The following is a 26829-nucleotide window of genomic DNA, read 5'->3' as shown; positions in this document are numbered from 1 at the left end:
AAACGTGGAGCCTGAATGCCAATCACTGGACTTACATCAGCATCCGAACCAAACACACACAAAGAGTGTGGAGACACAAAGGTTAAAAAGAAAAAGGGCGCCCGGAGAGATCAGCTCATCTCCTGCCTACGTACCTCATCTGGTATGAGGATCAGGGCGACGTAGTTCCCCTACGAAGGGATAAAGGACTAGCCTAACCAGATAACAGAGGGAGACACAACTAGGGAGACTACGACTCGAGCCTAGATGTTATCATGCAAAATCATCCCTAAGTTAAGGTTTCTAGCTAACTTGCACAGGAAGCAAGCCTATCCTAATCATGACTTGCACAGGAAGCAAGCCACACCCAACTTGCACAGGAAGCAAGTCAAACTAAACCTAACTTGCACAGGAAGCAAGTCAAACTAAACCTAACTTGCACAGGAAGCAAGCTAAAGCAAACACATAAGTACAGGCAGCACACACTATACACGAGCAAGGGGCTCAAACAAGGTCAGGTTTTAGTCGAGGGGTCATATCAACCTCAACAAACAAACCACTGGAACTGGGTAGTGTTAGCTCTTAACCTTGCCATTGAGGGGCTAAGGTGAAGCAGATGAAAGGTGAGTGAAGATGAGACTTCACAGCTCTTATCCCTGGCCTGGGAGAGCTTAAGACAAGAATGTGTGGGTTCAGAAGGTGGGAACCCTCCTACACATTTGAAACTGACTCAACTGTACAATTGTACAAGATCTTGGGTTTGTATCTGCAATGCGTCAACACAGTGGTGTGAGCAAAGCAGATGACACACAGAATAGCAGGGGATGGATTGCATATCCCTTGGGTTCTGCCAATTGCCTCTTCACTTAGGAGGTCTTTGACTCTGTACAAGGACAAATGTAAACAGTCACAAACATTGCCTCTTAAGGAGGACTTCAGACAGTTGCCTGGCCAAGTAACAGGCCAGGTCTTCCAGACTACATGAAGATCAAGAATATACCTCAATGCAAATTGCTTAATAAGCAAAGCAAAGCAAAAGTTCACAAGGAACTGAGCAACTAAAAGCACCTGAAATAGTCAAGCAGACATTAGTATGCAACTTCAAAACAAAGCAAAAGGAAACAGACATCAACAGTTAATCATAAGCAAGTGAATGTGCAAGGCACAAAGCTCAAGGCATGTGAGCCAAGCCACCTACAAAACAAACAAGTTAATCAATGATTTTCAAGCAAGCTCAATCAAAAAGAAATGGTCTCATTGGTCATTTGTTGGTCAACCTGAAAACATGAGCTCAAAGGTGAGTAACAGGACCACTAGGGCAAGCCTAGGGTCAAAAAGGAATGAAAAAGTTCAAACAGCAAGTGGTAAGCATCCAAAATCATGTTCAAACAATTAAGAAACAAAACCAATTGGTTTCACATTCATATCAATCATTATCATCATTTCATGAACAAGTTAGGTCAAGGTATGGCATATGGAAGCTCATAGAAGTCAACAGCAAGACTTAGTTCAAAAGCAATCTTAAACATTTCCAAAAATCACCAAATAAATCATGGTCAATCACAACCCATAGCATGGTATGCATGTAAAATTTCATCTCATTTGGACAAGTAGAAGATAGTCAATGAAAATCAGAAAGGCAAGGCAATTTTGAACATGCTCAAAGAAGTCAACCAAACATGTATCAACTTCAAAAATTCATAAATCAGAGATGGCATATGATAAATGAATGGGACTAAAACCATGGCAAAGATTAAGATGTCTAGTTATCTCATGTAAAATTTCATGTCCATCTAATAAAGTATGAGCATTTCACAAAACAAATGGGAACAAGTGTCACAAAAAGTCAACATATGACTAAACAGGGGAGAAAATCTCAAACAATTAGGAAATGCCACAAATAATTCCAAGAAAATTCACATGTAAACTAGACATCCAAGAGTAGGTTCATGCAAAAATTCAGATCAGTTGGAGGTCAAGAAGCATGGTATCAAAAATCATGAAGTTGCACATCAATGGTGTGACACAAATTGTCACACCCTAATTCAAAAAATCATATCTCACAAACCAGCAATGATAAATTCACAAACTCTACACCAAAATCACCATGAATGTGTCTAGTTTAAGCACAAAAAATTTGGGAGCCATTGGATAAAGCATCATCATTTCACAAATGATTTGGCAAAAGGTACAAAAAAGGAACACATGTCACAAACCCTAGCACCATTTAAAATTCGACCATGCAAAAATTCTGGAAAATATATGACAAAAAACTAGAGATCAAGATGGACATGATGCAAAAACCCCATGAATTTTGGATTAAAATTGAGTGACTTATGATTTTTGGAAGATTGGTCACAAAATGAGATAAAAATTGAAGAAATAAAAATGATTTAATTGGAATTGTAACACGGCAGTGGCATTTTTGAAATTTTCTGGAACTTAAATGGAACGCTGCGTTCCGGGTAGCCTGCGTGTCACACGCTGATTCGTTACATGGCCAAAAAACAACAGAAAACATGCAAGGCACGACTCTAACGGATTCAACACGTTCTGGGCTTCATCTTCCTAGGGTTTTGATGGAACAGTACGTGTTCTTCATCATGAAGAACAAAATCTCCAGATTTGGGAAATGAGCACGGCAATCGAATCAGCAAACATCATACATTACAAATCTCACACTCATTTTCATTAAAACACACTACAAATCATGAATCGAGCAAAAAACAATATGCAACATCAAACTTAAAAACAGCATATCTTCACAAATAATCAACCATTTTCTTCAACTCAAAGCTTATAATGACCAGGGTAACAAGATCTACACATTGCATATCATGGTTTGGAGAAATTAGAGATTCGTGTTCTTACTTGTTTTTGAAGAAATTTGAGAAATAGTGGTTGTTTAGTGATGCCTCGCCGAAACAGGTGACCTATAACCCTCCAGATGATGAATGATGAAGATGGTTTGCCTTGAAACCACTTGAAATAGCTTTAACCAAACTTTGCCATTGATGGAGCTTGAAGAAGACAGTCGGGCAAATGGCTTTCCAGTTGTGGAATGATGGTTAGAATGGGCTCACAATGCTGTTTAGATGGTGAAGCAACAATGGATAGTTCGAGCTCTCTTGAGGTTTTGGCAGAAAAATCAAAATGCCAAGAAATGAGGTTTTTTGAGAGAGAGGATTTTTCTGTTTCTAATGGTGGCTGCTAGGGTTTCCTTCAGAGAGAAAATGATGAATATATACTCTGTTCAATGGTACTTAATCAAGGTTCATGAAAAAGTGGAATGGAGTTGGTGAAAAGTGTCCTTTTGCCAATTTTCAAGCAAGTTGGTGATGGGTGTGTGTACTGCACGAAAATGGGCCTTGAACATGTCCAAAATATGATTTCTGAACATATTTGATTGGTAGAATTGGTTGGAAGTGGTTAATTTTGAAACTCATTTTTCAACCTCACTTGAAATTAATTCAAGCAAGTTCAAAAAGGCCATTTTGATCCATGAGGTTTTGGTGCATGAGGGTTACATTTTTGGAAAGAGGAGGTCAAATGTGACTTGTTGGAAAAAACCTCACCAAATTTGGCCAAATGGTTTGAGAGATATGGCCTTTTGAAGTTCAAGAATTTTTAAAAATGAATTGATCATATCTTGCTAACCATACATGGGAATTGAGAGTTCTTGGACTTTTTGGAAATGGGAGAACAAGATCTTCAACTTTCATGTTGGGCAAAAATTCATTTGAAGCTTGTATCATGATGTAAGTTTGAGATCAAGAAGTTTCCATTTTTGGCAAGTTTCAGTTACAGGTCCAGTTTCTATTTTTGGAAATTTCTGATTTGGCTTCCAATTCTTCAATAATGGTCTTTGACATGTTATATGAGGCCTATATGGACATGAATGAGCCCTTTCAAACCAAATTCCATCATCAAAACCATAAAAATCAGTCACAGTTGACCAAGTTTGACTTTTTAGGGTTTCTGACTGACTGTGCATTGACTGATGACTTCTGAACATCCAATCCTTGACCAAAACACTTCAAATGGATCCCCAAGTCATGTGAACATGTTGGACCAACCCTAGGGCCTTGGCTCAATGGAATTTGTACTTGCTTGCTTGACTGACTGATCTCCTGACCAGTTTGACCTAATTCTTCTGATGACTTGCACTTGGGGCAAAGGGGACAATGCAATGTTATGCAGTGGACCATGTTATGTTATGACCTAATAATGACAATGTATGTACAATGATAGGTGCAAATTTGAGGTGCTACATCAGGGCATTGATGTTTGTTGCTCACTTGGTTTAAGGTTTGGTTATTGTTTGATTTGAGGTTTGACTAGAGCTGAACCCTAAATCTTAGTGTTATATAGTTGGTTAAAAATGTGCTTGCATTCATGATTCTTATTCATATTTCATTCATTTGATTCATTTTTCATGTGGCATTAAAAAGAGGTTGCAAACTTTGTCATTTTTGCATAAGTTAATTTTTGGTCAACTATTGACTTTTTGGTCAACCAGTTGACCAAAGTCAACTCATCATCCTTGACCATATGAGATTTATTTCTACGCATTATATCATGTTCATCATCCAAATCATTGTTTTACTGGTTTTGCATGGCTTTGGGACTTGGTGCGTTTCCTGGTCTGACCAGCTTTTGGACCAAGGTACTTGGTCCGTGACCATGTCCAAAACCTGGTCAAGCCTACTTTTGGACCAACAATTGGACCAACTTGGTTTTGGCCACGTTTTAGTTTTTTCACTTCTTTTAATTTGTTAAACCATTCTTTTAAACCATTTTTCACTACAAATCACATAACCATTCCCATTACAATTTCATATTCAAACCAATTCCAATTACATTCATTTTTAACAAACCATACAACATCCATTTACAAAATTCAATTAATTTCATTACAAAGTTATCATCTTCCATAATTCCATAACTTTCAACCATCATAAACCATTTCCAATTTATTCAAATACATTTTACATCAACCATTCAAAATTCCAAAATTACATTCATTTCTATGATCCCATTTCATCACACCATTACAACAAATCCCAATTTCCATCTTAATAATTGCATTTCAATTCAACTTTTATATTCAATTACATACACATTGCATTTCAACCAAATTTCAATTTCAAAACATAAACCAATTACAACAAAATTCCAATCCAAGAACTCCATGAACAATCCCATGACCATGATCCAATTTCACCAAGCACTCCAAGAGTAACCTGCAACAACACTAACAGAGAATCATCTTAACACATTCACACCAGCTGAATTAATAGCATTTCATTACAAACTGAAATTTTTACTAACACATTAATACACATGACGTGCATTCATAAAGAAGCAGAAGGAATTTCATTAACATTTCATTTAAATTTTAATTTCATCTAACACGTTCCAATGCAGAATTTTCACTAACTTCACTCTAATTTCATAACTGAATTTTCACTACACACCTAACTGACAGAAGTGTATTCCATAGAACAAAGTGCATTTCAAAGCAAAACGAATTTCATTTTTACATTTCAAGCTCATTCTCACTACACTTAACTAACTAACAGAAGGTCATTTCACTTGAATTTCATTTTTTACATTTCATTTAAATTTGGATTTCAACTAACTTTGCAATTGCTAACCAACTGTGAATTACAATTCAATTTCATTTGGATTTGAAAACAGAAATTGAATCCTATAAATACACACTCACATGCTTCAAATGAGAATTCAACTTTTCTTTTCACTGAACGTTTCTCTTTCAGAGTCCACATTTTTCATTCATCGAGTCTTTCATCAATCCATTTTCATTCGCAGCATAACAGAGAAATTCAGAACAAAGAAGCATCACACAACAGGAAAGCGCAAAACGCACGCAAGAATTCACAAATCCATTCGTAACACAGGAAGAAGAAAAGAGAACGATTCAAGGAAATCGGTACATGTTTCGATTCGGTGAGTATTCATCATTTTTCTTTCCGTTTTCGTTTCGACTCCACGCGTGTTTGAATTGTCACGATTGGAGGATGATTTTGCGTTTGGAGGTTGAACTCGCGTTTAGATCTTGAATTCGCCGCGTTCTTTCGTTGCTGCTTCGCCGTGAGGTATAAAACGCGATGATTCTGAACCTTGATGTTGATCGATGAAGCTTTAAAATGCAAAGTTGTGAGAACGTTGAACGCGATCGTGAAACTTGCTCGGTTTTGTTGCATAGGTGTTGGTCAGCTCGGTGTGGTTTCGGCGTAATCGTTTTCTTGTTCAGCTTGCTGGTGTTTTATTCATGTTGTGGCTTTTCTAGATAAGTGATTTGCCGTATTTCTGCTCCAGCTCACATGAAGAAAGTGAAAGAGGGAAGACTCGGTTCCTTGTGTTGTTCCAGGCTTTGGATGTTTGGGCCTAAGGCCCAAACGAACACTTCTGACCATTAACCCCATGCATTGGGCCTGCACCCCCCTCATTTTCTCTTAATTTATTTACTTAATTAAATTCATGTTATTTTCTAATGATTAATTAGAGGATACTAGAATATTATGATATTAGAATTTTAGGTTGATTTAGAGTTTTAGATGTAAATTAGAGGATTTAGGTTAATTAGAATTTGATTAGGTATTAATTAGAATATTGGGTTCATTAGAAATTTTAGACTTCTAGAATCTTTAGAATTTGATTAGGATTTTAGAGCTTGATTGAATTTTAGGCTAATTAAATTTTTAGATAATTAGATTTTTTAGAGTTCTAATTAGATTAATGATAATTAGGATTTTAAAATTGATTAGAAATGATAGTGATAATTAGATGATTAGGTTTGTTTAGTTCTAACTAGATTTTGATTCCCAATTATGCAATTAACCTTAGTACTTAGGGTTTAAATCTTGAAATGCATGTTTCCCTAGCTTAGGACTTGTAAATCTTCTGATTAACTGATTAATATTTTTTAGGTATGTCGTATACTTGATTCTGACCATTTTCATTCATATTGGTTGTGTTGATCAAAGTTCATTTTGATCAACCAAATCCTTTGCAATGTGTTAAATTCCCCAAACCTATTCAAGTAATCAAAAGACCATTGATCACTTAATAGGGCAAGTCCCTTGTGTTCAAGCTGTATTGGATCTTAGGAGCCCAAGATCTCTGGATTTATATTCAAGATCAAGAGTTCACAGTTTCAAGTACAAGGAATTCATATTGCATACATAATGGGCTATAGTTCAAACACAACAAAGGTATCAACACTTGTCAGTCATGATTCAAGTTGTGTGCCACGAGCCTTAAGAAATAGAGAAGGAGTGAGAGTGGAGAATTCATATCCTCATTCTGAATATCTTTTGGTACATGATGAATGATTCTTTTGCTCATTGTATTCACCTTTATTCATAGACTTTAGCACAATTTGAATCAAATGATTGTCAAGTCTTCTCCTACAACAAGCAACACTACATCATCAAGATCAACAATCAGGATCTTATATCAGCAACTTGTCAATCATGATTCAAGTTGTATGCCATGAGCCTTAAGTAACGAACAATGATGATAGTGGAGCATTCTTATCCTTGTCTAGAATATCTTTGGGTACGGGAAGAATGACCCAGCTGCTCAAGGTATTCGCCTTTGTTCATAGACTTTAGTGCAATTTGAATCAAGTAATTGATAAAACTGGACGAAAATGTACCCGAATGCATCGCATGATCAAACACACAACATAGTCGCCACCGAACTTTATTTATCCCAAAAGAGGGAAGAGAAAATATCGATAAAATCCAAGGGGAACAGAGAAATGGGTAAGGAAGTCGTTAATGCAATGGGAGGTATTAGAACCTCTCACATCCGTGGTACTCCATGTGAACCGTTTTAATTGCTTTTGTTTGGATGGGTGTTGTTATCTTCATGTACCTGCAACAAAGAAAATGGGTTAGAGAAAGAATGCTCGAGGAGGATTGGGCCCCTCATACCTATATATTCTTATAATGTAATGAGAAAGTCATAGCCTCGTAGTTCGTGGAACCAGAGAAAGAAAGAAAAACTCTCTCCAAGGATTCACATCATTGTGCATACGTACCCTCATAGTGTAATAAGGAAGTCAGAGCTCCGTAGTTCGGAGGACAAAGACTGAGAAAGAGACATGATTGGGGTGGTGTTTAAACCGGAAAGAGCTAAAATTGAAGTGGTGTTTAACCCAAAGGAAAAAGATTGTGGTGTTTAAGCCAAGAAATGGGATAAAAGGGGTGTCAAAACCAAGAGAGGAAGAGAGAGGGAGAGAGAGAGAGAGAGAGAGAGAGAGAGAGAGAGAGAGAGAGAGAGAGTAACCATTAAGGTGTTAACCTAGAAGTGGTTTTTAAACTAAGAAATGACTTACCAAAGCCCGAAGACTGATATGGTAAAGAAAGAAAGCAAGAACTTGTCAAAGCACATGGACTGATATGACAAGGATCTTACCAAATCATCGAGACTAATATGGTAAGATAATGATGTTTAAACTAATAAGGGAGGTGTATAACCACTGAGGGTGTCAAAAGAAAATTGTAGTGTTTAAACCAAGGAAAGATGGGGCTTAACCATAGAGGTGTGTTCCAAAGAGGAATTACAATGGTGTTTAAACCAAAATATCTGAAGAGAGAAGTCACATGGCTAGTTGTAGACTTGAAAATGAATTGACGAGGATTGCATTAAAGTCTATGAACAAAGGTGAATACTCTGAGCAACCTGGTCATTTGCCCTGTACCCAAAATATTCAGAATGAGGATATGAATGTTACCTCTCACCATTTCCATATTACTTAAGGCTCATGGCATGCAAACCTTGTCAATGTTTGACAAGTTATTGAAGCAACTTCTCAAAGATGATGATCTATCGGGGTGAGAAAGATGGTATATGCCTGATTAATGCTTGAGGTCTTGTACTTGTTGAAAGGCTGAAGCTCCAAAGTAGTAGAGACAAGCCTCATCAAGTGACCAAGATACTTATGGTCACTTGACAAAGAAAAAGGGAATATGTGCAGAGTCAAAGGAACTAGTTGATCAAATAGAATTTGATCAAGCTAAATCAGAGGGGGAAATGGATAGAACATACAATGCATGATCATGATATAGACTATCTTAGGGTCTCATTGTTAGGTGGACCAAGAGAAATCCATGTGGGTGTAAATTGTACTGAACCTATGTCTCATTGATAGGTAGCCCAAGAGAAAGCCATGTTTGTGCTAATATGTGCTAACCTAAATAGATGAATGTGATAAGCAGAGGCATAAAACCAAAGAACAAAAACAAGGTCACAAAGCCAAAAGCTCAACAGTTTAATAGAGGGACCAAGTCAAAGTCAAAGTGTCCACAAGGTCTATGAGTCCATAACTACTCCAAGTCAAGCAAATGGTCTAAGGCCTAGGTCTAAAGTCCAGAGTCCCAAGTGTGGGTATCATCACTCCATGTCAAGCATGTGTCTTAAGTTATTAGGTCAATTCATTTTATTATGTTTTGATTCATTAAAGTTTGTCAAGGAAATCAAACATAATACAAGAAGCAACAAATGAGTAAGACAAGATAGTCAAAGTAATATGAGCAATGTATGAAATAAGATGTAGAATGATACATAAAAGTAAATTGCATAAAGTAAAGGCATAAAAGTAAATGACTTGAACTTAAATGGCAAGAATTAAATGACAAAAAATTAAAGTCAATGGTTAATGGGGAGAGTTAGTAGTCAATTGATTGTGTCAGGACAATTTAGCATTATGTTAAGCAATCGTAAGTAGGCCTACGTAGAAGCCATACCTATCTGAGGTCGGTAAATAACAATTTATGTGTTAGACATGTTAGAGAACTAACACAAGTTAATCTCCTAAAACATGTAACATAATGGTCAAAGGAGAAGAAAATAGTAGATGAACAAAGTCAAAATTAGATATGACTCAAATGTTTGACTTAGGATCTACTATCACACAAGTCAAGGGACCCAAACATATGGCTCAATGAGGGATAACCTATCATTGATTTAAAGTGTCAAAAATGATTCAATGATCATTTATCAACATGTTTGAAACAAATAAGATTGAATCAAGCTCAAGTCCATCTATGGATGACTTAAAATGTAGAAGTATTGATCAACCAAGTCAATAACTCAGGTTAAAAGCATAAATTGTATCAAAAGTCAAACAAAAATGAATTTAAAACTAATTAAAAATGGAAATTAAATGGAAAATCTCAAACTATGATCAAAATCGTTGCAAAAATTACACAAAGTCTCAAATATTATGAATGAATAGATCTCAAAGGTTTGATGCAAAAATGTTTGAAAATGGTTAAAAAATAAATTGAAAAATAAACTTAAAAATAAAATGAAATAAAAATAACAATAAATTAAAAAATGATTTAAAAAATATGAGAAAAATGTATGCGATGCAAAATATTTTTAAAGACTTTATGTAAAAAAATGGACTAAAAAGAATTAAAATGAGTGAGAAATTAAATTGAGAAGAAAAGGAATAAAAAGATAAAAAATAAATAAAAGAAAAGGGTGCCAATGACTATATGATTTGAAAAAACGCGTTGGCGCTTCCCCATTGGCTGGGAGATTTGAATTACGAATGAAGCAGCTTCGTCTTCAACCTTGAGTTGATTTTTCATATCACGTGAACTCGTGTTTTTAGCAACACCCAAGCATGGCATTAGCTTAGTAACACTTCATCGTTCATGTTTCCCTGCATCAGAGCCATTGATTTGTTTAAATAGGGAGAATTTGCTCAAAAACTCGAAGAACCCTAGTTCTTCAAAGTAAAATTAAATGACGGATACTGAAAATAAATTCCAAGTGAGGGCTTTTGATCAGTGGAGTAAGGTGAAGAGTGTGGTAACTCGTTTACTCAAGAATTTAACTCGTAACTACCTTCTCAGTTGGAGCTTCGAAGGTTAACAATGGTGGATCTAGAGATCTGGTTCCAAGGAATTTCAAGCTAAAGTAATGCTTCAAGTAGCTTCAAAGGGTGTCGATGAAGGATTTTGGGTGAAGATTTCAAATGGAAAGAGCTTGAATCGAAGAAATGGTTAGCTGGGTTTTTAAGGTATTTGGCTCTAATGGTTTTAGAGTTTCTTTGGCTATCAAACCTTTCCAATGAAGGAAAAAGCTTCCTCTATTTATTGGGAATGTGTTGGGATTCAAATACATGTGAAATGGATCTGAATTCGTGTGAATGGAGTTGAAAATTTCGTGTTTGCAATCCGTGTGAAGTGAGACATGAAATATGTCAATTGACACTTGAAACCAGTCATTTTGTGTTTGTTTGCATGCCTTTTGGAGTCACAAAAGGTTTACACATGTGCAGGTGGTCCCAAAATGATAAATGACTTATGATTGCAACTTCTTGGCATCGGGAAAAGGAGAGTTAAACATGCCATGTTTGAAGCTAGGCCAAATGGAATCCACTCGTGCGTTTTGTGATTTTATTCGTGCTAAATTCTCATCTCATGGAAATGAATTGAATGAAAAAAGAACAAGATCAAAAGGAGGCTTGAGGTAAAAATGGCAAGTGATGAAAGTTGAGGTCGTGACATGTTTTCTAGGTCAGGCATTTGGTCAAACAACATGGGCATCTTTTGGGCATTTTGAGGTCCCAAGTTCATGACACCATAACTTTTGATTCCCTCATGCATTTTGAGCCAAACATGGGACAAATGATATTTGACTTAAGCTTAAAAATATGCAAAAAGAATGTGATCAAAAGGGTACTTGATCTGAAAATGGCATGTCTGCCAAGCGGAGGTCATGACGAGGTTTTGCCCTAGTTTAACCACTTAGCCCCTTCCAAAATTGAAGTCCACAGAGGTTGAATTGATGTTTGAAACTTGAACAAAAGTTGTAGAGGAACTTCTTAGGGACAGTTTTCTTAAAGAATATTGCCAATTGGTTTAATATTGAGAAAGTTATGGGGTTTGGGCCAAAAGTGAACTAGTCTTGCAAATTAAGTCACCCAAACTTGTGCCTACTTGAAAACTTTAAGTTTTCTTGCACCCTAATCCAAAATAATGATGGAATGAGAAATCCTTGAAGATATATTGATTAACACTTGAATAAACTTGAGTATAGCTTGAAGAATGAGTGAAATGGCATGGAAATAAACACATGAACCACCCTTGAATCAATTGACCAAAGCTTGTACACTCCTAGCCCAAAATGACCATTGTTTATTCTTGAATTAAGGCATGATCAAATACATAAATAAAGGAACAAACAAGTACCATATCTTATGATGTTTTGGGTTAGTTGATAAGTGAAACAAAGTGAAAAGACCTAATGCATAGATCAAACCATGGATATGGCCATGTTTATGGGTCAATGACCAAATGAAATGGTCATGCTAGAGATATGATGATGCATGATATGATGCTTTGTCTGCAAATGCAATTGAGATAAAAGTAGGAAGAGAGAGGGCAAATTTTGGAGTATGATAGTTGCCCATATTTAATCATCTTAAACCTGTAGGTGCAAATTGCGTTAGCTTTTCGGGTGTTCAAGGTAGAAGAGGATTAAATGCATAAGTATCCAAAAAAAAAATTGCCTGTTGAAAAGGAGTTATGTTGAAAGGTGTAACAGATAAACTTGTTGGTTTGATCTATTGGGGTGTGACTGAAATATTCCGCTGGGGAGATAAGTCAGCTGCAAAAAGGAATGCTTGATACGCATGATGTATGCAATGTATGATTGTTTGTGTATGATTTGTATGCAATGTGAATTATTTGGTAGCAATGTGAGGCTTTTTTGGTGAAATGTAGACTTCGACTCATCGGTATCCAATACCAGAGAACTCACAATGAAAAACTTCTTATTGTTGTTATTGTTGGAGAAATTCCATTTGGCTGAGGACTGCCACATGGCTCTGCTTAGGGAGGAAAAATGTTTGATCTAACCAAGTAATCTGTTATCCATGCGGCAAGTGCTTACTATAGGCTACTGATTATCCACTGAAGAGCTTCCAATAATCGAAGCAATACATAAAGTGTTTCTCTTGATTTAGCTTTTATTATTCTCAAAGTTTTATAGCATTATGCAATCAAGATTGGCAGTTATTTTTGCAAACAAAATGCGAAAAAAAATAAAAGAATCAACTGAATAACGGCTGAAGTTTTATTGATTGTGAAAATTTTGTACATATGAAGTGTGTACAAGGATGCAAAAATTCTTAACGAGGAATTTGCAAGAAATTGAAAAACAAAGTAAATGGCAATGGGAAATTTGTTTTGACTTTCCACTGATAATAACATTGGTTGTTATTCATTGTAGCATTGGGCTCCAATACTTTGCTTTGGTTGATGATGATTGCATTGATCTGATAACGTCTAAGGTAAAGCTAGCGATAAGATAGGCTCAAGAGATAAAATCAAATTCCTTTATCCTTAACTTTTGCGTGGAAGTTTTATTCTTTTATCCACCGGGATACCCATGTTTTCTCAAGTCGCCCTTTCGGGTTTTCAACTTAGCGGGCTTGTATATTTTTTATTTGTTTCATCCCTAACTTTTGAATAGAAATTTATTTTTTTGGGTCCATTGGGATAACCATTTTTCCTAGATTAGTTCTTGTAGATGCCAATCTAGCTGACTTTGCATTCATCATTTTTTTAGGCATAATATTTTTCTACTGTATCTGAATTCACCGACATCAGCAAGTCATCCCCTTCCATTATGGTGGAAATGAGAGTTCCTCCTAAGAAGGTATTTTTGACAATGAAGGGTCTTTCATAGTTCGGAGTCCACTTTCCTCGAGGATCCGAGTGAATATGAGAATATCTCTTGAGCACGAGTTCACCTACTTGGTACATGCGAGGGAGAACCTTCTTATCAAAAGCTCTCTTGAGGCGCTTTTGGTATAGCTGACCGTGGCAGATGGCCGTCAACGCTTCTCTTCAATGAAATTCAGCTGATCATATCTGGATTGCACCCATTCCGCTTCGTCGAGATCTGTTTCCATGATGACTCTTAGAGAGGGAATTTCAACTTCAATGGGTAAAACAACCTTCATTATGAAGCTAGAGGAAATATACCCGAACGCATCGCACGCTCGAAGGTATAACAGAGTCACCATCGAACTTTATTTATTCCCGAAGGAAAGGGGAAACATCTATAAAACCTAGAGGAAGAGAAAATGGGTAAAGAAGTCAGTTATGCAAGGGGGAGGTATTAGCACCCCTTACATCCTTTGTATTCAACGGGAACCATTTTGATTGTTCTAAGCTTGAATGGGTGTTATAACGGTAAATTCATGACCATTGAGCTATTGGTTAACTCAACATTGATAAAAACCAGAGTCGCCACCGCACTTTTTATTGTTTCCAAAGGAAAAGGTAAAATTACTAATAAAACCCAAAGATAAGAAGTTTTCAAATCAAAACTAATAAACTTTCAGAGATTATAGGTAAGGGGGTTGGTTACACGGAAGGAATGTATTAGCACCCAAAGTGTCCTAGGTATTCCTAGGGAGCCCTTTTTGTGTACAAGTGTTTTAGTTGGAAAAGATGTTTGCTAAAAATTTAAATGGGTGGATGAGAAAAGAATTCATTATTTAAAATTTTGTGTTTGACAAGACCTTCGGTCTTATGCCTACGTACCAACATAAAAATGAGGGATCAAAACCCCGTAGTTCGTGGTAAAAATTTCAAAGATTAGTGACTTGGTTTTAACAAAAGCTTAAAGACCTTTTATTATTAATGGGAGAATACTCAACCAAACACTCTCCAATAATGAGTGCTTTAGAACATTTGAGAGGGAATGCTCTAACTTGGATTCAATCAATAAGTATGCCACTGACCCCTAATAAATGGAAAGACTTCTGATCAATATATCATGGAATGGGAGAATTATATCTCAACAAAAGATAACTCAAATCTAAATGCTCTCTTCTGAAAAGTTTAAAAGAAAAAGGCAAAAGATAGCCAAAAGGTTTAGACGAGGTTGTTAGTTCTTTTTGTCTTTTTGAAAGTTAAGTCAATATGATTAAGTTTATTCACAATTTTGATTAAGAATTTTTTTTGAAGATCAATGGCATAAGGCCCAAAGTTTCTACTCATTAAAACAAGTCTTAATTGAAAACACAAACAAAGAAGGTTTTAAAATGAGGGAGAGACTTTGAATTTTAAGAAAGAAAGGAGAAGATGAAGGGACTATCCTAGACAAGATTTAAAAGTTTGGGGTTGAAAATATCTAACCAATGGGATAAAATCCGCAAGACAAGAATGTCAGATAGAAACCCGTTTTCTTTGGACGATTGAGCAAGCCACAAGCATAAGCAACATCCAAAAAATTAAATATAAGATCAAAGGTATCAAATAAAGATAGCCAAAATCCAAGAAAACACTCCAAAAGTAAGCAGTCTTCAATGTCTTCGAATGTATCAGATGAAATAATCCTTGTGGCAAACTCATACAAACAATCATCGGATATAAACAATAAGATCAAGATAACAGCTTAAGCACATAGACAAAATAACATATGAACCAAAAGAGTTCTCAAGGCTTGGTATCAGATGAATGGCATTGGCCAAGATAACTCAGTCTCAAATGATGGCATTGGCTAAGTCCTTCAAAGCATAAGGATGTTGCCTACTTTAGGTCAAAAAGTTCAGATCAAGTCAAGGGCAGAGGTCCAACAGTCCACCAACATATTTTTTAGGGTTTTTGTTGTTATTAGGTATTTTAAGGTCCTAAGACCACCACAAACAGAATAAAATCACAAGCGCACACACACACACACACAATATATATATATATATATATATATATATATATATATATATATATATATATATATATATATATATATATATATATAATATATATATATATATATATATATATATATATATATATATATATATATATATATATATATATATATATATATATATAAGCACAAGATATGGCTTAAGTGAGCAAAGCGAAGATGACTGAAACATAAACAAGTTGCATGAAATGTAAATGGAAATGACTGATAAAGGTACTATAATTTAAATTGCATTAAGTAAATGATATTGAAAGTAAAGCAATACAAAAGAGATGTTAGTCAAGTGTTAATGGATGAAACAATTGCTTAAGTCATTCTTTGGAGAATACTCAACCATTCCCTCACAAGCATGAAGACATGAACCAAGACATCATCTATGAGAAGGGCTCCAACTTGGATTAATCAACAAGTATGCCACTAGCTATCACAAATGGAAAAAAGATTAAGTCTTCACACAATACCATGAGGAATGGGATACTTACAATCTCACTTACAAAAATGTTATACCTTTGGGACAAAATTTAGCTCTATGTTAAGCAATCGTAATTGGACTTATGTAGAAGTCACAACTATCTGAGGTCGGGCAATAAAATATTGGTGTTAATGCATGCTAGAGACATGGTACAAAGGACCAAGCTCTTAAAGCATACCTCACACAAAAATAAAATGGGATAAGCTTATCTCAATCAAGCTCATGTTGATTCATCTGACACAAGGTCATTGATGAATCAACTAGCCTTTGATTGTTTGAGAATTCATTGGTCAATGAGGGGTTGGGGAAGAAGAAGAATTAAGATGAAGAGGTGAAGTGAAGTAGAAAATGAGATCCCAAATTGATCAAGGGAGAAATTTCATCTGATCAATACTATCCATTCATTTTTAGGGATGAAGTTCACACTTCATCAACCCCCTAAATCCAATAGTATTTATCAAATGAAAGTTCAAATCAACCATGATCAAGGCCAAATAGAAGATGAAATAGCACAAGGTCAACCAAATTGCTCAACATTATTTTTAAATAATTAATAAAATACAAACAATTTAAAAATGAATAAAAATGCATTTTAAAAGGGGAAAAACCTCAAATCCCTTTAAATCACCAAATAAATGGCCAAGGGATTTATCCTAGGTCAAACAAGGTCAAAGGACCTTAGACAAAGTTTGTGGGAATTTTCGAAAAGTCAGGAGTACTTAAAATTAATTAAAAATAAGTCAAAAAACATTAAATTCACAAAAAATATCAAATCTAATCCAAAAGAATGATTTTAATTCCAAATATGGAAGAGGAAATTATTTAAAGATTTTTGGTGAAAGTCCCATATGTTTTGGATTAAAATTGAAATTATTAAGAATTTATTAAGAAAGGGGTATTTAAAATATTAAAATGAAAATCAGTTAAATCAGAAAAAAGGAGGGCCATAAGATCTCCCTCATTAATTGAGATGGCAGATCTGATGGCCAGCGCATGAGGCCTATGGTGGACCAAAGTCAATGTGAAGCAAACAAGGTAGTTAGAACCAAGGGTCAAGATTAGAAGCTATGGATCAAATTAGATGGCCTGGATCATTCCAGCGCACCACCGAAGCCCTAGCTCCGGTCATCTTCTCCGGTGACCCTCACCGGACTGGTCCAACCAAAAGCTTCACAAAAATGAAAGATCCACACATGGTTTTAAAGAGAAAATCACGAGGAACATGAATCTGACCTCCATTTCTTCCAATTCTTATTATACAAAGAGATACATGGAATTGAAAAATGAGGTTTGCAAACTGGGTTGCTTCAATTTGACCTCAAAGCAACTCAATCTTGTTACCTACATTGGTAGGAATTTAGCCAACCACAAATCAAGTAAAATCATGGAGAATTGAGAGAGAATCGAAGACTTGAAGTTTTTGAAAATTCACCTTCGGGTGGTGAATTTTGAGCTAGATCTCAATGCAAATGATGATGACTTTGCTTCCTCTTGCTTGCAGGAGATGATTGGGATACAAAAGGCTTTTAATCTTTGGAGTTTTAGCTCAAAAACAGAAGGAGAACTAAAACTCGATTTCAATTGAAACCTTCAAGGTATTCTTTCAATGGAGGTTTGGGATTGATGATCAAAACTTGGGCAAGGTTCCTCCTCAATTCTGAGGCCAATGAGTTCATTATATAGGCAAGGCGAAGTGATATTCACACCATATCAAATTGAATCCAAAAATAGTAACTCATGTGCATGGTTTCATGGGCTTGCATTAAGGCCCAAATGATGATTGTAATAGGTCAAAATTCATGCATATTTGATGTTGAGATCACTTCATGAAGCCATGCAAAGGTGTGTGAAAATTGAGTTCAGAAAATGCCAAATAGGGCCATGCAAAGGAACCATGTGCAAGCCCCTCAATTTTGATCCAAATGCCATGACATTGGACTCTTTGGAAAGCTAGCATGAAGGGGAACAAATTTTATATTGAAACATTTTCCATTCGGATCTTGGATCATGATGAAGTTTGGTGTGTAAGTTGGAGGAATCAAACATAGTTGAAAATTTCTAAGTTAAAAGTCAAATGACCCCTTTTTCTACTTTGAATAACTTTTGCTATGAGCTTAAAATGACTTTGGTTCCTTCTTCAAAGTGGTACCTCTTTCAATTATATTAAATTTGGACACAAATTTGACACCATTTGGATCTATCATGATGGAGTTATGGATTTTAGAAGTTAAGGGAAATTGCTTGTTCAATGATGATGGCCCAAAATGATCTATAATGTTTCCTCTTAGTAAATGTCCTTGCAATTAGAATTTGACCTTTGTAAAAAAGTAAAGTTGTATAAGACATCTTGAAATTTATCATGAAACTTGGATGATATTCATATTATAAAAATTGAGCAAGTTATGGTTCTTGGAAGTTGACCTTCTATCTAGGGCACAGACAAAATGACCTATAATCTTTCACCATAAAAATTGACTTTCCAAACAAAATTATCTCTTGATGCCAACATGAAAGTTGTTTGGAATGTAATAAGGAATAACTTTCATCTTAGAATCATTTTCATATCACAAAATTGTAGGCGATAGGGTATGGGGAACCCCATATTTGACCAGTTGACTCTTCTGGTCAACCTCCTTGAACCAACTTGCAAACTTGAAGGTCCTTTGCTCTTAGAGGCTCGTGGAGGATAATATAGGCTTATGATGAATTACAATGGAGTAACAAGGAAACCAGCATCAATCTGCTTTTTCACTTCCTCCTTAGTCTTCACTTCCATATCAGGATGAGTTCTTCTCAACTTATGCTTGACCGGAGAGCATTCTGGCTTCAACGGAAATTTATGCTCCACAACATCGGTATCAAGACATGTCATATCTTGATAGGGCCAAGCAAACACATCAGAGTATTTTTGGAGAAGATCAAGCAACCCCTTCTTAACCTCTGGAAAAGCTGTGACCCAATCTTGGCTTCCTTGATATCATCTTCGGAACCCAAGTTGACTAATTCAATCTGCTCTTCAAACGACTAAATAGTGTTTTCCTCATGCTCAAGCAAACATGATAGCTCATCATACACTTCTTGATCATCATTCTCTTACTCAGCTTCAAACACAAGGAAATCAAAGTTTGGAGAGGGAGTAGGATCATTATGTTCAACGGGTTTGAGAACCAACCGGCATAATGATTTGATATTTTGATTTTAGAGAAATGGAGTAAAACAAATATTATGCAGATGTGAGAACAATTATTATTTATTCATGTTTTTTTTGTGATTACCATTTTCAGAAAAAGCAAAAAGTAAAAACAAACATCATAGATGTGGATGAATAAAATTGTATTTTTATTGATGATAATATTGAAAATGCCCAACAATGTTTCACTTCTCCCTTAGGAATATGAGAAGGATTTTTCTTTTAATAATAAAACAAATTACTTTGAACGATGCATAACAATAGGAACGTCTACATCAACCTAATTGTTGCAAGTCTGACCATGTGTTACAAAGGCGGCACAAGCTTCGTCTTCATTGTCATCTTCAATAATTACAGCTGAGTATTGTTCATCTTCATGAATGAACCCTCCGCTATGGAAAACTAGTTGCATAGCCTTGACATTTCCGTTTAACGGCCCTTAGTTAAATCCCAGACCAACTCTATTCTTTTTCTTGATTATTTCCACAACACAACCCCACTTGTTGGTGCCACCAGCCTAAACAATTTTGTGTGCATCTTTCAGAGAGGATATGGATGCCCTAGTCTTCTGAACTTCACCAGCAATAGATAAAGCTTAGAACGGCGTTCCAACCTTTTCTTAAGCTTCTACAAAGGTGAAGGATGATAGATGGCTCACCAAAAGCGCTTTCTCTCCACCAATAACGACGAGCTTGCCATCCTTAACAAATTTCAGCTTCTGATGCAGCGTCGACGTGACGACACCAGCCTTATGAATCCATGGTCTTCCCAGTAAACAGATGTAGGCCGGATGAATGTCCATTACTTAGAAAGTAATCTGAAATTCAATCGGACCAATATTAAATGGAAGGTCCACTTCTCCAATGACAGTTTTTTGAGAACCGCCAAACGCTTTTACCACCATACCATTGTACCTCATTGGTGCACCTTGATAAGACAGTCTTCCCAAAGTTGACTTGGGCAACATATTCAATGATGAACCAGTATCCACAAAAACATTAGACAGAGTGTCCTCTTTGTAATTCATGGATATATGGAGTGCTAATGTAGCGGTAAATTCGTGACCATCAAGCTATGGATAAACTTGACGTCAGTAAAATCAGAGTCACCACCGCGCTTTTATTATTTCCAAAGGAAAAGGGAAAAGGACGAAAAAAAACCCAAAGATAAGAAGTTTTCAAATCAAAACTAATAAAATGCCATAGATTACAGGTAAGGGGGTTGGTTACACAGAGGGAAGGTGTTAACACCCGAAGTGTCCTAGGTACTCCTAGGGAGCCGTTTTTTGTGTGCATATGTTTATGGTGTAAAAGATGTTTGATAAAATATAGAGTGGGGAGACGAGAAAAGAATTAATTAATTATATATTTGTGTTTGACAAAACCTTCAGTCTTATGCCTACATACCAACATAAAAATGAGGGATCAAAACCCCGTAGTTTGTGGTAAAAATTTCAAAGAAGTTAGTGAATTGATTTTAACAAAAGTTTAACAAGAAAAGGCACAAAAGGCCAAAGATTTGAATGGGATTGTTAGTTATTTTTGTCTTTTGAAATTTAAGTCAATATGTTTAAGTTTATTTACAAGTTTGATTTAAGAAAAATCTTGAAAATTCAATGGCGTAAGACCAAAGTTTCTAATCATTAAAACATGTCTAAGTTTGAAATCACAAGCAAAGAAAGTTTTTGAAAAGAGGGAGAGATTTTAAAATTTAAGAAGTCGGAGGAGATGAAGAGACTACCCTAGACAAAAATTAAAAGTTAAGAGTTGAAAAAATTTGACCAATGGGATGTAATCAAACAGACAAGAATGTCATATAGATATCCATTTTCCTTTGGACTTTGGCAATCAATAAGCAATAAGCAATGAGCAATATCCAAGCATCATATGAAGATCAAGGCATCAAATAAAGATGACCATAATATCCAAGCAAACCTTCCAATAGCTATCATTCTTCAATGTCTTTCAATGTATAAGATGAAATACTCCTTGATCAACTCAGAACAATCATCAGACATAGGCAATAATAATAATATAACAATTAAGCACAAGGACAAAGTAGTAGATGAGTCAAAGACACCTAAGATCTTGCATCAGATGAAAGCATAGTCAAAGATAGGCCAGACTCAGATGTTGGCATTGGCCAAGTCCTTTAGCACAGGGAATGTTGTCTAATTCTAAGTCCAAAAGTTCAGATCAAGTCCAACAGCCCACCAACATTTTTATAGAGTTTTTTTTTGTTGTTTTTAGGTGTTTTAAGATCATAAGACCACAAGCAAAACCAAAACAAAGCAAACAATATATATACAATCACAGGATGTGGCTCAAATGAGCAAAGTGAAAAGGACTTGAAACATAAACAAGTTACATGAAATGTAAATGGCAATGAATGATAAAGGTACTGAAATTTAAATTGCATAAAGTAAACGACTTGAAAGTAAAGGAATGTTAATTAAGAAGTTAGTCAATAATTAGTTAAATGTTAGTGATGAGTTTTAATTTATTAAGTTATTCTTTGGAGAACACTCAACCATTCACTCATAAGTATGAATCCTTGAACCAAGACATCATCCGTGAGAAGGGCTCCAACTTGGATAAATCAACAAGTATGCCACTAGTTCTCATGAAAGGAAAAAAGGTCAAGTTTCCAAACAATGCCATGAAGAATGGGAGATTTACAATCTCACTTACTAGAATGTTATGTAGTCTTGATCAAACTTAGCTCTATGTTAAGCAATCGTAATTGGACTTATGTAGAAGTCGCAACTATCTGAGGTCGGGCAATAAAAATACAGGTGCTAATGCATGTTAGAGATTTGGTACAAGTAACCAAACGCCTAAAACATACCACACACTAAAAGAAATGGGGGGAGGACCTATCTCAGTCTGGCTCATGTTGATTCATCTGACACAAGGTCATTGATGAATCAACTAGCATTAGACATGAAGAGATTTCATTGGTCAATGATGGATTGGGGAAGAATAGGGATGAAGATGAATAGGGAAGGGGAAATAGAAACACAAATTGATCATGAGAGGAATTTCATCTGATCAATACCATCCATTCATTTTGGGAGATGAAATGTACATTTCATCAATCCCCTAAATCCAATGGTATTGACCAAACAAAAGTCAAATCAACCATGACCAAGGCCCAAACAAAAAGTCAAACATCACAAGACCATAAAAATGGTTCAAAAATATTTTTAAACATTTAATCAATTAAAAATCAAATTAAAAGTGAATTAAAATGCATTATAAAATGGACAAAACCTCAAATCCCTTCAAAACACCAAATAAATGGCCAAGGCATTTATCCTAGGTCAAACAAGGTCAAACGACCTTAGACAAAAACATTCATGATTTTTGGAAAGTCATAAGTATTTTAAAACAATTAAAAATATGTACAAAAACATTTAATTCATGAAAAATATAAAAATTAATCCAAAAAATAATTTTAATTCAAAATATGAAAGAGGAAAATATTTAAAGGTTTTCGGTGAAAGTCCCATTTTTTCGGTGAAAAATAAATTAATAAAGAGGAAAATAAAGAGATTAAATGAAAAATCAGAAATTAAAAAGAAATTAGGAAAAACAAGGGCCATCGGATCTCCCTCATTAATTGAGGTGGCAGATCAGATGGCCAAGCGCATATCATCCACCATAGTCCACAATCAACGCACATGTACAAGTGGTAATCAGAAAGGAGGGTTGAGATTAGAACGTGGTGTCATGATTAGATGGACGTTCCAACGTATCACCGGAGCCCTAGCTCCGGTCATCTTCTTCGGTGGACCTCACCGGACTGGTCCACCACCAACCACCACTAAAATAAAAAGTGAGTACACTATTTTAAAGAAAAAATGCTCAGGAGCTCGAATCTGGCCTCAATTTCACCCAATTTCAAGTATATTGAAAGATACGTGGACTTGAAGTTTGAGGTGCATGATCTGAGTTGCTTCGATTTGACCTCAAAGCAACTCAATCTTGTTGCCTACATTGGTAGGTCTTCAGATAACCAATAATCAATCAAAATAGTTGAGAAATGAGGGATAATCAAAGAAGAGAAGTTTGAGAAAATTCACGTTCGGGTAGCTTCAATTGAGCTTGATCTTGCTTCCAATTTGCCTTGGCTCGACTCTAACAGCTTGCAAGAAGTGAAATTGATCAATGAAAGGCTTGGATTCTTGGAGTTTCAATCTCAAAACAGAATGAGAATTGAAACTCGATTTCAAGTGAAATCTTCAAGTTTATCCTTTAGTGGAGGTTAAAGAGGAAATGGTGCAAAGCTTGGGCAAGAGGGATCCTTTTTCTGAGCAGCAAGGCAATGTATTTATAGCATGAGAGTTGATTTCCACACCTTTCCATAATTTATCCAAAAATAGTAATGTGATGTGCATGGGTGGATGGACATGCATTAGGCCCAAAATGATGATTGCATTCAGTCCAAATCATGCACAAACCATGCTGAGATCATATCATGAAGCCATGCAATGGTAATTGGGAAATGAATTCAAAAGCTGCCAAAATAAGCCATGCAAAGTATCCATGCGCAAGTCCCTTAATTCTTGTCTAAATGAAGTGATCTTGGATGATTTCAAAAGTTTACATCAAGGGGAACAACTTTTATGTTGAACACTTTTCCATTTGGAGCTTGGATCATGATTAATTTTGAGGTGGGAGTTGGAGAAATCAAACATGGTTGAAAATTTTCTAAGTACAAAGTCAAATGGCCTCTTCTTCCACCTTGAATAACTTTTGCTATGAGCTCCAAATGAAAATGGTTTTTTCACCAAAGTTGTATCTCTTTAAATCCTTTTAAATTTGGTCACAAATTTGACACCATTTAGATTTGTAATGAGGGAGTTATGCATTTTAGAAGTTGAGGAAAATTGTTTGTTAAATTGTCATGGCCCAAAACGACATATAATGTTTCCTTATGGAACATGACCTTGCAAGTAGAATTTGACATTTCTAAAAGAATAAAAGTTGGATAAGACATCTTGAAATTGATCATGAAACTTGGATGACCTTAATATTATAAAAATCTAGCAAGTTATGGTCCTTGGAAGTTGACCTTCTAACTAGGGTATAAACAAAATGACCTATAATGTTTCACCATAAAAAAACGACTTTCCAAGCAAAACTAGATCTTGATGCCAACATGAAAGTTATTTGGAATGTCATAAAGAGTAACTTTGCTCTTGGAAGCATTTTCATATGAAAAAATTGAAGTCAGCCTCTATGAACCAACTTGCAAACTTGAAGTTATTTTTATCTTTGGGACTCATGGACGATCATATATGTATAAGAGGATGTATAATGAAGAATCCTTTGAAATCTTTGACCAATTGTTAAAGAAACTTTTTGAGGAAGTTACACAAGATACCCAGATGAATTAGGGCTTCCAAGGCAAACAACCTTCAAACTCTTGATGAATTCTTGATCAAAATGATAAATAATGAACATGGGGATCCATATATGATGTTTAGAACTATTGTGAACCATTCCTTGATTGATCTCTTGTCATGAGAGTCTCAAACCCTAGTTGTGATCTTGATAGGGCACAGGTGGATGCACACACTACCTACAAAAGAAACAACGCTATACATAGACATATTTTTTTCATTTTGGTTAGGAAACAAAGGAAAATATAGCATGATACAATCAAATATGCTTGGTGACCTCTCCAAATGCAAACCCAATGAACGAGGGGTAAGGAGGATACCAAGGTGTGATCCCAAGGCTAATGTAAAATGATGAGATATCATGAGGGATCTTAGGGTCAAAATTAGGGTCTTACAACTACCCCTATTTAAGGACATTCTAGCTGAGGATGTGAAGGTTAAAATCTTCGTAATCAACTTAATAGAATGGACTTAAATAACAACATCAAGAAACAAATTTTGTCCCCTAAGAGACCTCATGACGCATATGATATGAATGTTAAAATAATCTTTGTGGGGGAAATATTGTCACAAAGGAAAAGAATCCGGAGAGACAAAGACTCATTGGGGAGACAAAGACTCTGGGAATAAAAGCGGTGCATAGGTGTCACACCCCAATTTTGACCCTAAATTGCTGATTCAACATATCCATCATAGTTTTTACATCTCTGCATATCATAACATACATTCCATATCGCATAGTGATTAGAATATGGGTCAAAATAAATTTTCGAATCTACAGGCAGACCGGTTGAATTAATTGACAAATGTGTGCCAAAGCAGCGGGCGAAAAAATTTCAAAATCAAGCTTGTAGACATCAGTTTTATTAATTTATGTTTCGCATCTTGATACATCTTCGATGAACCTGGATGTATAGTAAATGCCCCCTTGTGGCCTTCCTCTAAAACTTTTCTTTTCAGCTCGGCATCATTCGGAACACAAATCCTTTGATTAAACATAATAACTCCATCTGGTGACTGAGCGAAACCTGGTTGAGTCGACATCTCTTGCAGCTTCTCATCTATCATTTTTCCTTGTCGGATCTCTTCCCTTAGGTTATAAATAACATTCAAATTTCCCATTATCACACCATCATGCGTCCAACTAAACTGAAGATTAAGATCTCGGAACTTTTCCAACAATGTGTATTCTAACATCATCAACTCAGCTTTATGCATCTCTTTTCGACTTAAGGCATCCGCAACCTTATTCGCCTTACCCGGGTGATACTTAAGCTCAAAATCAAATTCCTTCAAATACTCCATCCATCGCCCATGTCTCATGTTTAACTCTTTCTGGTCAAATAAGTATTTCAAACTCTTGTGATCACTAAACATCTCAAAATGCACTCCATACAAGTAATGTCGCCACACTTTCAATGCAAAAACAACAACAGCTAGTTCAAGATCATGAGTTGGATAGTTCTCTTCGTGAGGTTTCAGCTGACGAGAGGCATAAGCTACAACCTGACCACTCTACATTAACACCCCTCCTAATCCTTTCTTAGAGGCATCACAAAATACTTCATAAGACTTACTAGGGTTGGGGATGACTAAAACAGGAGCAGTCGTTAGCTTCTCCTTCAAACTCATGAAACTCTGCTCACACTTCGAATCCCACTTAAAAGAAATTTCCTTTCGGGTAAGTCTAGTCATTGGTAAAGCTATCTGTGAAAACCCTTCTATAAACCTTTGATAGTAACCTGCCAAACCCAAGAAACTTCTGACTTCGGAAGCATTCTTCGGTCTTTCCCAATTAATAACTGCTTCAACTTTAGATGTATCCACTGACACTCCTCCTTGTGATATTACATGACCAAGAAACTTCACTTCGTTCATCCAAAATTCATACTTACTTAACTTGGCAAAAAGTTGCTTCTCTTGCAGTACTGATAGGACAGTCCTTAGGTGTTCTCCGTGCTCTTGAGGAGTACGAGAATAAATAAGAATGTCATAATAAAGATCACC

General features: G+C 35.8%; 1 long non-coding RNA gene across 2 annotated transcripts; it reads right to left on the bottom strand.

The window, feature by feature from the left end:
- Nucleotides 1–4908: 4908 nt before the first annotated feature.
- Nucleotides 4909–6352, bottom strand: LOC127116216 (uncharacterized). 2 transcript variants are annotated; one of them, XR_007801192.1, is made up of 2 exons: nucleotides 5708–6352; nucleotides 4909–5233 (listed from the first exon to the last, which is right to left on the bottom strand). It is a non-coding gene; the product is annotated as an uncharacterized LOC127116216 (long non-coding RNA). The 2 variants fall into 2 exon arrangements; XR_007801198.1 differs by having other exon boundaries at nucleotides 4909–5222.
- Nucleotides 6353–26829: the final 20477 nt, after the last annotated feature.

This window comes from Lathyrus oleraceus, chromosome 1, assembly GCF_024323335.1.
Source record: "Lathyrus oleraceus cultivar Zhongwan6 chromosome 1, CAAS_Psat_ZW6_1.0, whole genome shotgun sequence".
Taxonomy (NCBI): domain Eukaryota; kingdom Viridiplantae; phylum Streptophyta; class Magnoliopsida; order Fabales; family Fabaceae; genus Lathyrus; species Lathyrus oleraceus.
The sequence above is the reverse complement of the archived record's forward strand: the minus strand, read 5'-3'. Positions and strand labels throughout refer to the sequence as shown.